Below are 12,738 nucleotides of genomic sequence, written 5' to 3' on the forward strand. Positions count from 1 at the left end.
TTTTGGTTGTACCATAGTTTGTTTATACGTTCACCAACTGAAGGACAACTTGGTTGATTCCAGGTTTTGGCAATTATTAAGCAACTATAAACTTCTGTGTACAGGTTTTGTGGACATAGGTTTTCAACTCCTCTGGGTAAATACCAGGTAGCCCGATTGCTGGATGATATAGTAAAAGTATGTTTAGTTTTGTAAGAAACTGCCAAATTGTCTTTCCAAGTGGTTATACATTTTGTATTTCCACCAGCAATAAATGAGACTTCCTATAGTTTTACATCTTCACCAACATTTGGTATTGTTGATGTTCTGGATTTTTGCCATTCTAATAGGTATGTGTAGTGACCACATTGTTTTAATTTGCATTTCCCTGATGACATATGATATGGAGGATCTTTTCATATGCTTATTTCCCATCTGTACATCTTCTTTAGTGGGGTTTCAAAGTATTTGGACCAATTTTTAATTGGTTGTTAGTTTTTTTATTGTTGAGTTTTAAGAATGCATTGTATATTTTGGATAACAGTCCTTTATTAGATGTGTCTTTCACAAAGATTTTCTATCAGCCCATAGATACTATTCTCATTCTATTGACATTACTTTTGCAGAGCAGAATTTTTTAATTCGAATGAATTCCAGCTTATCAAGCATTTCTTTCATGGATCGTGCCTTTGGTGTTGTATCTAAAAAGTCATCACCTAACCCAAGGTCATCTAGATTCTCTCCTATATTATCCTCTATGTGTTTTATAGTAAATGTCCCATGTGAGCTTGAAAAGAATGTATATTCTACTTTTGTTGGATCAAGTAGACTATAGATGTCCATTATATCTAGGTGATTGATGATATTGTTGAGTTCAACTTTATTCTGACTGATAATCTGCCTACTGAATATGTCCATTTCTGATAGGGAGGTGCTGAAATCTCCATCTATGATACTGGATCCATCTATTTCTTCTTGCAGTTTTATCAGTTTTTGTCTCACATATTTCGGCACTCTGTTGTTAGGTGCAAACACTTAAGGATTCTTGTGTCATTTTGGAGGATTGATCCCTTTATCACTATGTAATGTCCCTCTTTATCTCTGATAACTTTCCTTGATCTGAAGGCTGCTGTGTCTGAAGTTAGTACAGCTACTCCTGCCTTCTTTTGATCAGTGTTAGCATGATATATCTTTCTCCATCCATTTACTTTTAGTATTTGTGTCTTTATATTTAAAGTTGGTTTCCTGTAGACAACATAAAGTTTGGTCATTTGGGAGGACCTACCCTGCCTTTATCCATCTTTTAATTGATGCATTTAGATCATTGATGCTCAGAGTCATTATTGATATAGTTGGATTACTATCACATTTGTTAATTTTTTTCTATTTTTTGTTCTTCTTAGTTCCTATTCTTTTTAAAAAATATTTATTTATTTATTTGGCTGCACCAGGTCTTAGTTGCAGCATGCGGGATATTCACTGTGGTGTGCGGGATCTTTAGTTGAGGCATGCAGGCTCTTAGTTGAGGCATGCAGGATCTAGTTCCCTGACCAGGGATCAAACCTGGGCCCCCTGCATTGGGAGCATGGAGTCTTAACCGCTGGACCACCAGGGAAGTCCCCTTAGTTCCTATTCTTGTCTTCCATTATTTGGCTGCCTAATGTGGTTGTCTCTGAACATTTCATATGATGCTCAGTTCCCCCTCCAGTTTGGTGGGACAGGATGGGTAGAGTAAGCTTGAGTTGGGTATTTCCCTTCTCTCACGTGGAAGGCTAGAGCTGACTTGAGTATTTCCCTTCCCCCCAGGTCAGTTAGGCTCTAGTAAAAGCCCAAGCAGGTTAAGGTCTGGTTAGTTCCTCTGAAGGGCAGACATTGTTAAAAATAACAGAATGCTCTGGTGTATTTCAAAATGGTGCTTTGTCCCCTCCCTTGCCAGAAGCAGGAAGGGATTTTTCTCCAATATTCATTGTAAGAATCTGGTAGAACTCTAGGATGTAAAACTCACAAAAGTATGGGGGTCCTGATGACTGGGTCCCCTTGGAGTTTTTATCTCTCAAACTTGTCCACACTGAGACTCCAGCAATTAATCAATAACGGTTTAGGATTTCCTACCCTGGCACTGGTTCCTATGGAGGTTTCTGCTCTTGGCCTGTGAACTCGCTTCTCATACAGATCTAAGAATAGCTGTTGATTTTTCAGTTTATTCAGTATTTACTTCGAGGATGAAGTGGTGACTTCTAAACTTCTTACATGCTGGACTGGTAACCAAAAGTCTATAAGTGGATTTTTTAATTGGTGAGTCTAAAGCGGCAACATATATGGAAGAATTTTCTGATTCATTTAAAAGATAAAATTTCTTCACTGTAAGTTTGGTATAGTATATATAATGTTTTTACATTCTTTGATAATCTATTATGTGAATAAGATGTATTTTATAACATTCTATCAAACACAATATTGAATTAATCAGAACATTCCATTCTCCAACTGTGATGGATTACCAAGTGCAAGTGGTTATATCAAGCTCTTTCAGTAAATAAAAATATGGCAATTCATATCCTTTTCCCCCAATAGTATTGTAACAACAACAATAATAAAATAACGAACACATCAGGCACTCTTCTAAGTGCCTCATATATATCAACTAATTTTTTCTCCAGAACCTCCTAGATATAGATCCTATACATTAGTATACCCGTTTTAAAGACAAAGACAAAAAAAATGAGACAGAAAGATGTTAACTGCCTTGCCCATGGTCACACATTTAATAACTGACAGAGATGAAATATGGACTTAGATAATATGACTCCAATTTAGTGTAAAAGAAATGGAAAAAAATCAGGTTTTGGTGTCAGATTTATTGCTTACTAGCTTCATGACCTTCTGCAAGTTGTTATTACATGGTAATAATAACCTAACTTACTGTGCTTTATTTTAAATGAGATAATATATATATGTGTGTGTATACATATGTGTGTGTGTGTGTGTATATATATATATATATATATATATATATAGCATTTAACAGAAGAGTAGATCTGATATTCAATAAATAGTATATATTTTCTCAAATTAGGCCTTGACCAAGAGTACTTTTTATTTTCTTACATTATTTTAAAAATTATTTTTAGTTTGATATATTCTAGTAGAAATTTGCATCCTTAACACATAGAAGCAGGAATGGGGAAAGGAAAAAAAATAAATGAGCAAGTGAAATTGATACTATGACCTTATATTCCTCTTAGTATTATGGTACCCAGGCTATGTATCCATTAAGCAAATAGTTTAGCTGCTTCAATTTGCAGCAGCTCATATATTTAACTTTTATAGAGCTATTAATGAACTATAAGGATAAAATTTGCATTCAGACACCTGACATTTTCAAATAGTTTTCAGAAATTAGGTCAAAGGCACCAGGGAACAATTTATGAAAATGCTTTCAAGCTCTTAAAGGGCTTGAGCACAGACTCAGTCTAAACTTGGAAGTTTCATCAGGAAAAAAATCTTTTCAATTTTGTTTATTGGTTCTGGGGAGTAACAGACACTCTCTGTGTGTGCGTGGAGTGGGGAGGGAGGGAGGGAGGCAGGAACAGAGAAGAAACTCAGAGGAGGAAGGAGGAGGGAAGAGGAAAGTACACATGTTGATAAAAGCAAAGCAGACATGTTGATAGTATGAATGTACTCATTGCTTGGTGAACAGATAACCTTTTCTTGCTAAGTAGCTTCTATTTAACTTATCCACAATTTTCATTTCCTTGGTCTATGTATTTTCTCCTGTTCTATGTTGAATATGTAACTTTGCATTGATCACTTGCCCTGAACACTGCTTAATAAATATTTTGTTACATTTTGAGGAAAGGGGTTTGTACTTTTTCCAACTCTGCAGTGTAAGCTTCCCAAGAGCATAGACTGTATATTCTCTATAGTCCCTGCTACTTTGTTTCACTTTCAAATTTTGTCATCAAATAGCTACCTAATCAATTTTGTGGACTAAATTGATAAGTTCAAACATCTGTAAGATTTTTCTTTTGCTTTAAACTAAATTAAATGCTGCTTTTGGTAGTGGATAACAATGCCAGGTACTGGGTAATTTTACCTCCACTAAGCTAAATTTAATTAAGCAAGCCTAATAAAATGAAATGACAAATCAAAGATTGTCCTTAAATAGAAAACTCCCCTACTGCATGTAAAATGTAATTTAATTTTCCAGAATTCAGGATATACACAATTCTTCAGGGAAATACTCATTGCAAATGTGAGCCCCACCTATACTTTTTAATTAAGTTCCTCTACAAAGAAATTGTTTGCAGTAAACTCTTATAACCTTAGAAAGAGGAGCTGTGGTAAATTTTTGAGATTTAAAAATGCAAAAATGTATAAAAAGAGTGGAATGCAGTTCTTAGATATGCCATTAGGTACAAAGACCCTGGTCTTCCACCAAAGCCTTTAAACATAGATTGTCATATCCTTTTTGAAAATCAAATTTCTGGGTGCTGCTCAAAAGTCATATGCTCCTCCCAACTTACAACAGGAATCTAGATTTTAAAAGCTATGTTTTTGGCCGTAAGCTGGAGGAGACAGAATAGAATGCAAAATTACTTACACCTGCAGTCACTGGTCTCAATAGCAAAATCAAGTGTCTATTTAGTTCACCATTCAATCTTTAGCTACATTTTAAGAATAGCAGGTGCAACTATTACACAGTTTGAACCCAGACTGCAGAAGATGCATATATAGATTGGAGTAAAACTTCAGGAAATCTCCCCAATGCAACTTAGCAAACGTTCTATCCCTCTGGTTAAGGTAGTGCAATGTTTATGATCAATCCCCTTCACCTGCCTTCACTTCTCCCCACCATCCTGTATGAGCAGCTATGTTAACAAATGCATTAAGCAAAGAATAAGTACATAAGGCAGTAATATTAAACACCAAACAACTCTTACCAGCATCTCATATACAGCTGTCAATTTCAGAGACTGTGCTTATTTTCAATATCACACAAAAACATGATACCTACAGTTGTCATATTTCTGAGGGTCCTTTTATAATCAAAGTAATGCATCATTAGCTACTACTTCCTGTCTTTTCTGTAGTTCTTTTAAAAGTTATTTTTAAATAGGTTATATATGCATATGATACAAAAGATACAAACTCTTTTACCACCAGTTTTCTTCTCTAGAAGCAACTTTTATCCATTTTTAAAATAAAATAGTTTTACAAAACAAATATATCTATAGATAGCTCACTTTTAAGAAACATATACTCCATTGTATATTACTATTTTATCTTATATATCATTCATATAGTTTTATATTGGTAGATATAGGACTACATCATTCTTTTCAACAACCGCATAGTTTACATTGCACAGAAAAACCAGAATTTATCTGATCAATCCCCATTGATGAACACTTTTTTCAGTCTTATGCCGCTATAAAAATGCTGTACTGAATATCATTGTACATTTTACATATGTACAAGCACATGTGGAAGATACATTCCTAGAAATGTATCTGTGGGAGCACAGGACATATGTATTTTTAACTTTAATATATAATGACACATTATTTCCTGAAGAGATGTAACAATTTATATTCCCACCAACAGCATGTGAGAGTTCTTTCACGTCTTCAAAACACTTGAAATTGTCAATCTTTAAAATTTTTTCCATTCTGATGGATATAAGTAGTATCTAATTATAATTTTATTTTGCTGGTTATTAATGAGTTTAAGTACCTTTCCTTATGCCTACTGGTGATTTGCTTATATTATTATGAAAAGTCTTTTTTTCCCTACTTTGTTTTCTACCCTTTTTTAACAAATTGTAGGTTTTAGATATGAATTCAGTATTGGTATTATTAATATATTCTTTCACTCCATGGTTTATATGTTCATTCTTTTAATGATAAGTAACAAAAGTTCTAAATTTTAATAAAGTTATAATATATTAATCTTTTCCATTATGGCTATTGCTTTCCCTACTCATGAAGCTATCCCCACGTTATCTTCCAAATCTTTATTATTTGCCTTTGGCACTCAGTTCTACAATCCCCTATATCTATATGATGTGTGTGGAGAGGGAGGGTGTAAGACAAAGATCAAGTATCTTTTCCTTCCAAAAAATTCTCCACGTAGTTGACCAGAATCATTTTATGAAAAACAGCATCCCCTCCCCACTGCACTGTGGTATGAACTGTTATAAATTTTGTCCACATATTTATGACTTTGTGTTTGCATTCTCCATTATATTTGACTGATCTATTATTCTATCATTGCAAGAATACACACTCTATAAAAATGATTATATGATTTTCCCCTTTTATTCTGATACTGTGAGAAAGCTATTTTCAAAAACTGAACAAACCTTGCATTCAAAACAAACCTAGTCTACTGTAGTATATTACCGCTTTACATCATGGAATTTGGTTTACTAATATTTTGCTTACGTTTTTGCATCAAGTCTATGGATAAAATTGGCATATAATTTCACCTACTCATAATGTTCTTCTTAGATGTTACCTATCGCTGTATAAAAATTTACACCAATGCTTAGTAACTGTATTAGCCAGTATTCTCCAGAGAAACAGAAACAATAGGATATTCTTGGAAGAGATTTATTGTAAGGAATTGGCTCATGTAATTACAGAGGAGGCTCAAAATTCCAATGATCTACCATCTGTAAGCTGGAGACACTGGAAAGCCAGTGATGTAAATCAGTCCTATTCTGAAGGCCTGAGAACCAGGGATGCCAGTGGTATAGATTTCAGGTCAGATTTAAAGGCTTAAGAACCAGGAGTTTGGAGGGCAGGGGCAGACCAATGGTTCAAGTAATCAGACAGGATGAAAATAAGGGGCAAAGTCCTCATTCTTCTGTCTTTTGTTCTATTCAGGTCCCCAATGAATTGGGTGATGCCTGCCCACCCACACTGGGGATGGCAATCTACTTTATTGAGTCCACCACTCAAATGCTAATCTCACCTAGATACATTCTTACAGACATTCCTGGGTACATAAATCTTAGGGGAGTTTACAGCATGGCAGCTGGCTGTTTCACAGTGATCAAACTAGAGCAAGAGAACGTCACAAAGACAGAAATCACAGACTTTTGTAATGTAGTCTTGGAAGTACCATCCCATCACCTTTGCCACATTTAGTTCAAAGAAAGTCACTAGGTCCAGCCCATATTCAACTGGAGGGGATTGCACAAAAGTGAGAATATCACATGGTTATGCTGGCCTCATGGTACATGTTGAAAATAAATCCTTATTTTTCAGCTCTCTATAATTATGTGTATCATTTGTATGTATCTTCCTTAGGAATAATATATTACTGCTTAGTATTATATTGTTTCTTCAGTATGATACATTTGTTTTAAATATATCTAATATAGGTTGACATCAAGTCTGTTAATATAAATAAAAATAAATCCCTAAAATACTATATGTAAAATATATTTTTGTATTATGTTTTAAATATATTTTATAATAATATAAGACATAATATATATACCCTGAAGCACTCTGGGACTGGAGCTGATAAAGTTAATTTGTATATCAGGACCCCAAAAATGATGGCCACCCCAAGGGCCCAGCCCACATCACAAATCTAAACCTAAGTCAGCCTGCATTTAGGGGAAATACTTGTCAAGGAAACCTAATATATACCAATCACAATCCTCCAACTTAGCTTTAGTGAGGTCACCTTACCATAAAAATAGGATCAGCTAGACTTATAAAGAAATCCCCAGGGACGAAGGGCAGGGGGAAGGGGTAACATAGGAGTAGGGGATTAAGAAGTACAAACTACTGTATATAAAATAATCTACAAGGATATATTGTACACCACAGGGAATACAGTCAACATGTTATAACTACGAATGAAGTATAATCTTTAAAAATTGTGAGTCACTATGTTGTACAAATGAAAATTATATAATACTGTATATCAACTATACCTCAACAACAACAAGAAGAGAAGTTCCCAACCTCCCAGTCAATCATACCCTGTTTCAGCATTGCTGCTTCTAACTGTATAAAACTCACTCTTCCCAAAAGATTTTGGGAAGACTACTCTCCACTGCTTGTGAGGCACTATACACCCTCAATCCATGGATTATTTTTCCTTGAATAAAGGATATCAAATTCATTACTAAATTGTTTTAGCCTGTCATTTGACAGGTTTGGCGATAAGATGAGACCCAAAACCAGCTGCTGCTGATTCCAGGTACGGCTCCTAGATGCAAGTAAAGATACCCACAGAGCCCTTTTGGTTCACTGCCTCTTGGGCTACTCTCCAGGATCACTAATAAGCTTCTCTCAGGTCAAGCAACATATTTTGCATTCTGAACTCTTCAATTTTTCCTAATCCTTCCAGGTGGAATACTGGTGTATGAGAGACTCCATATTTTTCACAGTGAGACTTAATGGGTCACAGCATTTGAGTTTCATGGCAAACTTCATCTACAAGGTAAGTGCCTTTTGGAGGTCCTGACAGGTCTCAGGAACTGTGCACAGGAAGCCAGAAACATAAATCTGGTTGAATTAAGGAGGATTATTTCAACAAGGGAAAATAATGGGTACAACTCAATTGAAGAAAGCAAGATGGTAGCTATTAGGAGATTCACAAAGCCTCAAGGTAAGTCCATAGCATAAACTGCTAGGGGATTTGAGGAAATAAATTAAGGCAAGAAATTCAAACTGTTTTGACCAATGACACCTCAAAATCTAAGCAGGCACAAGCCAGACTAATAGAAGCCTTTAGGGCATCTACCACTATAAATAGATCTTTTTCTGAAAGAAACAATAGATCTGTTCCTAACAGGAATCTCAGCAGCCAAAGGTGCAAAATTGGTGGGCATGAGTCGAGTACTTAAAAGCTGTTAGAGGAGAGAGATCAAGATGGTGGAGTAAGAGGATGTGGAGCTCACCTCCCCACTGCCGCCCCCAAACACATCAAAAATAGATCTACGTGTGGATGAATTCTCACTGAAAACTAACTGGAAATTGGCAGAAGCACACCTGTACAACCAAGGCTGGAAGAAAGATATACACAAAATCAGGTAGGATGAGAAGAAAAGTGACTGGGTCCAGACCTGTGCCCCTGAGAGGGGTCTCAGAGGAAAAGATAGATAGTATGGGCAGGGCAAACAGCCACACTGGAGAGTAAGCGGGTCAAGCCACAGATTGAGTGACTCAGTCCTGGGGTCCTATAAATAGGAGACAAAGCCCACTGGCTGGCTGGAGAAATGCTAGGACAGAGAGAAAGGCTGGAAAGCCTAGACTCCACTTATGAGGAGCATGCAGGTGCTAGCTTGCCCCCAGGCAGGACTGAGAGAGGTCTGCCCTAGTGGTTGCTGGGTTTCCCCACAACTACTTCGCCACCCTGCACTCCGCAGCCCAAGCCAAGCATACACCTTGGTCCTACTCACTCCAAGCCACCGTGCAGCATTGGACCCAGGGCTGCCAGGACCTTGAAAAGACTCGACCTTGGGACAAGGAGGCAAATGAATCCTGGGGCAGAGCCCAGGTGGGGTGGTGATGGCCATGGTTGGTGCTTACTCAAGTGGCACCCCAGAAACAGCCAGAATTCTGATGGCAGCATGGCTTCCAGGTTTCCTGGGACAGCCTCACTGTGTGCCCCAGCCGAAGCTGAGCAAATGCTCCTGCCCTGCTCACTCCATGCCACAGTGCAGCACTAGATCTGGGGTGGTCACCATCAGGGAAAAAATGCAACCATGGGCCACATCTGAGCAGAGCCACAGATGCCTACACAGGCAGAGGATCAGACCTATGTAAGCACAGGAGCCCCACTTGCTTCAGCACTCCCCTTCTTCAGGACAAAGCTCCTGGTACAGAGAGAAGGAAAAACACACATTAAAAGAAAATGGAGCCAGCTAGAGCTTGACACTTACGGGCTTCCACTCCAGCAACCTGGGATCAGTCCCCACCCCTGACAGGGAAATGACGGTGACTGAGCAGAGTGGAAGTCACACCTCACACCCTGCACAGGGTCTAGCTCCTCCATCTCCAGCCCCACCCCTTACCAAGGTGATAGCTGCCAGTACACCCTGAGGAAAGATGTGACTGTCTGCCACATCAAAAACAACTCTCCCACCAGGCACACGGGGCACATGCTGTCTACACAGGGACGCTCTCACATAAGAATGCCCCTTTAAAAGACCAAAATACATAAATGTTTCACCTGAATTCATAATCAGAGAAAGTTAAGTAAAATGAAAAGTCAGAGGAACTACTCTCAGTTGAAAGAACAAGAGAAAAACCCTGAAAAAATAAAAGCTGAAACAGAAATAAACAATTTACCAGATAAGGAATTCAAAACATTGGTAATAAAAATGTTGACTGGGAAAAGTTATTTGGGAATTAGGGAAAAGAATTGATCTAAATACTGACCACTTTATCAAGGAACAAGACAATATAAAAAAGACCCAATTAAAAACAGATAATTCACTATCTGAAATAAAAAACACACTAGAAGGAAGGAATAGTAGCCTAAGGATACAGAAGAACACATAAATGATCTGGAAAATAAAATAATGGAAATCACTCAATCAGAACAGCAGACAGAAAGACATATGAAAAGACAATGAAAAGAATTTATGAAACCTCTGAAATAACAATAAGAGTGCCACCATTTGCATTAAAGGTGTTCCAGAAGGGCAAAAGAGAGAGAAGGGGATTGAAAATATATTTGGAGAAATTATGACTGAAAACTTCCCCAAACTGAAGGAGACAGATATCCAAGTACAGGAAGCACAAGGGTCCCAAACAAAATAAACCCAAACAGACCCACACCAAAATATATTGTAATTAAAATGACAAAAGTTAAATGTAAAGAGAGAGAGTTCTAAACGCAGCAAGAGAGAAACAAAGAGTGATATACATGGTAATCCCCGTAAGGCTATCAGCTGATTTCTCTGCCAAACTTTGGCAGAGAAGAAGGGAGTGGCATGATATATTCAAAGTCCTGAAAGGCAAAAATCCTAAAACCTAGGGTAGTGTACACAGAAAGATTATCATTTAGATGAAAGGAGAGATAAATAATTTCTCAGACAAGCAAAAATGAAAAGAATTCAGCAACACTAAACCTACCCTAAAAGAAATATTGAAGGATCTTCTCTAAATACAAAAGAAGCAAGAATCTACAGGAAAGGGAAAATTGCCCAAGGAAAGCAAATATATAGCAAGAATTGAAGATTACTTAAATAAGCCAGTATGTAGAATAAAAAAACTGTAAAAGCAACTATAGCTAAAATGAATAGTTAATGGGCAAGCATGAAGCTGTAAAATATCAATAGGATATCCAAAACACAAAATGTGGGGGAGGGGAGTAAAAAAAATGTAGATCTTTTAGAATGTGTTTGAACTAAATTTACTACCAGTTTAAAACAAGTGGATGTATTTATGGATAAATGTATATGAACCTCATGGTAAACACAAATCAAAAACCTACAAAAGACACACAAAAGCCAAAAAGAAAGGAACCCAAGCATACTACCTAAGAATAATCATCAAACCACAATGGTAGAAACAAAAAGAAATGGAGAACTAAAAAACAACTGGAAAACAAGTAATAAAATTGCAATAAATACATACCTATCAATAATTACTTTATTTTTTTGAATATCAAGACACTTTTGTTGTTTTTTTTTAAACATCTTTATTGGAGTATAATTGCTTTACAGTGTTGTGTTAATTTCTACTACATAACAAAGTGAATCAGCTATATATGTATATATATCCCCATATCCCCTCCTTCTTGCATCTCCCTCCCACCCTCCCTATCCCACCCCTCTAGGTGGTCACAAAGCACTGAGCTGATCTCCCAGGGCTATGCAGCTGCTTCCCACTGCTATCTAGTTTACATTTGGTAGTGTATATATGTCCACGCTACTCTCTCACTTCGTCCCAGCTTACAGTTCCCCCTCCCCGTGTCCTCAAGTCCATTCTCTATGTCTGCGTCTTTATTCCTATCCTGCCCCTAGGTTCATCAGAACAATTTTTTATTTTTGGATTCCATATATATGTGTTAGCATATGGTATTTCGTTTTCTCTTTCCGACTTACTTCACTCTGTATGACAGGCTCTAGGGCCATCCACCTCACTACAAATAACTCAATTTCGTTTCTTTCTATGGCTGAGTAATATTCTATTGTATATATGTGCCACATCTTCTTTATCCATTCATCTGTCAATAGACACTTAGGTTGCTTCCATGTCCTGGCTTCAGTAATTACTTTAAATGTCAATGGACTAAATGTTCCAATCAAAAGACAGAGGGAGGGGCTTCCCTGGTGGCGCAGTGGTTGAGAGTCTGCCTGCCGATGCAGGGGACGCGGGTTCGTGCCCCAGACTGGGAAGATCCCACATGACGCGGAGCGGCTAGGCCCGTGAGCCATGCACTGAGCCTGCGTGTCCAGAGCCTGTGCTCCGCAACAGGAGAGGCCACAACAGTGAGAGGCCCATGTACCGCAAAAAAAAAAAAAAAAAAAAGACATAGGGAGGCTGATTGGATACAAAACAAGACCTTTCACTATGCTGCCTACAAGAGATTCACTTCAAGGCTAAAGACACATAGACTGAAAGTGAGTTGATGGGAAAAGGTATTTCCAGCAAATGGAAAGGACAAGAAAATGGAGGTAGGAATAATCATATCAGTCGAAATAGACTTTAAAACAAATGCTATAATAAAAGACAAAGAAGGGCATTATATAATGATAAAGGGATTAACACAAGAGGAGAC

This window comes from Delphinapterus leucas, chromosome X (genome assembly GCF_059928025.1).
Source record: "Delphinapterus leucas isolate spDelLeu-1000000601 "Yukka" chromosome X, BTC_Dleu_Yukka2, whole genome shotgun sequence".
In the NCBI taxonomy this organism is placed as follows: Eukaryota; Metazoa; Chordata; class Mammalia; order Artiodactyla; family Monodontidae; genus Delphinapterus; species Delphinapterus leucas.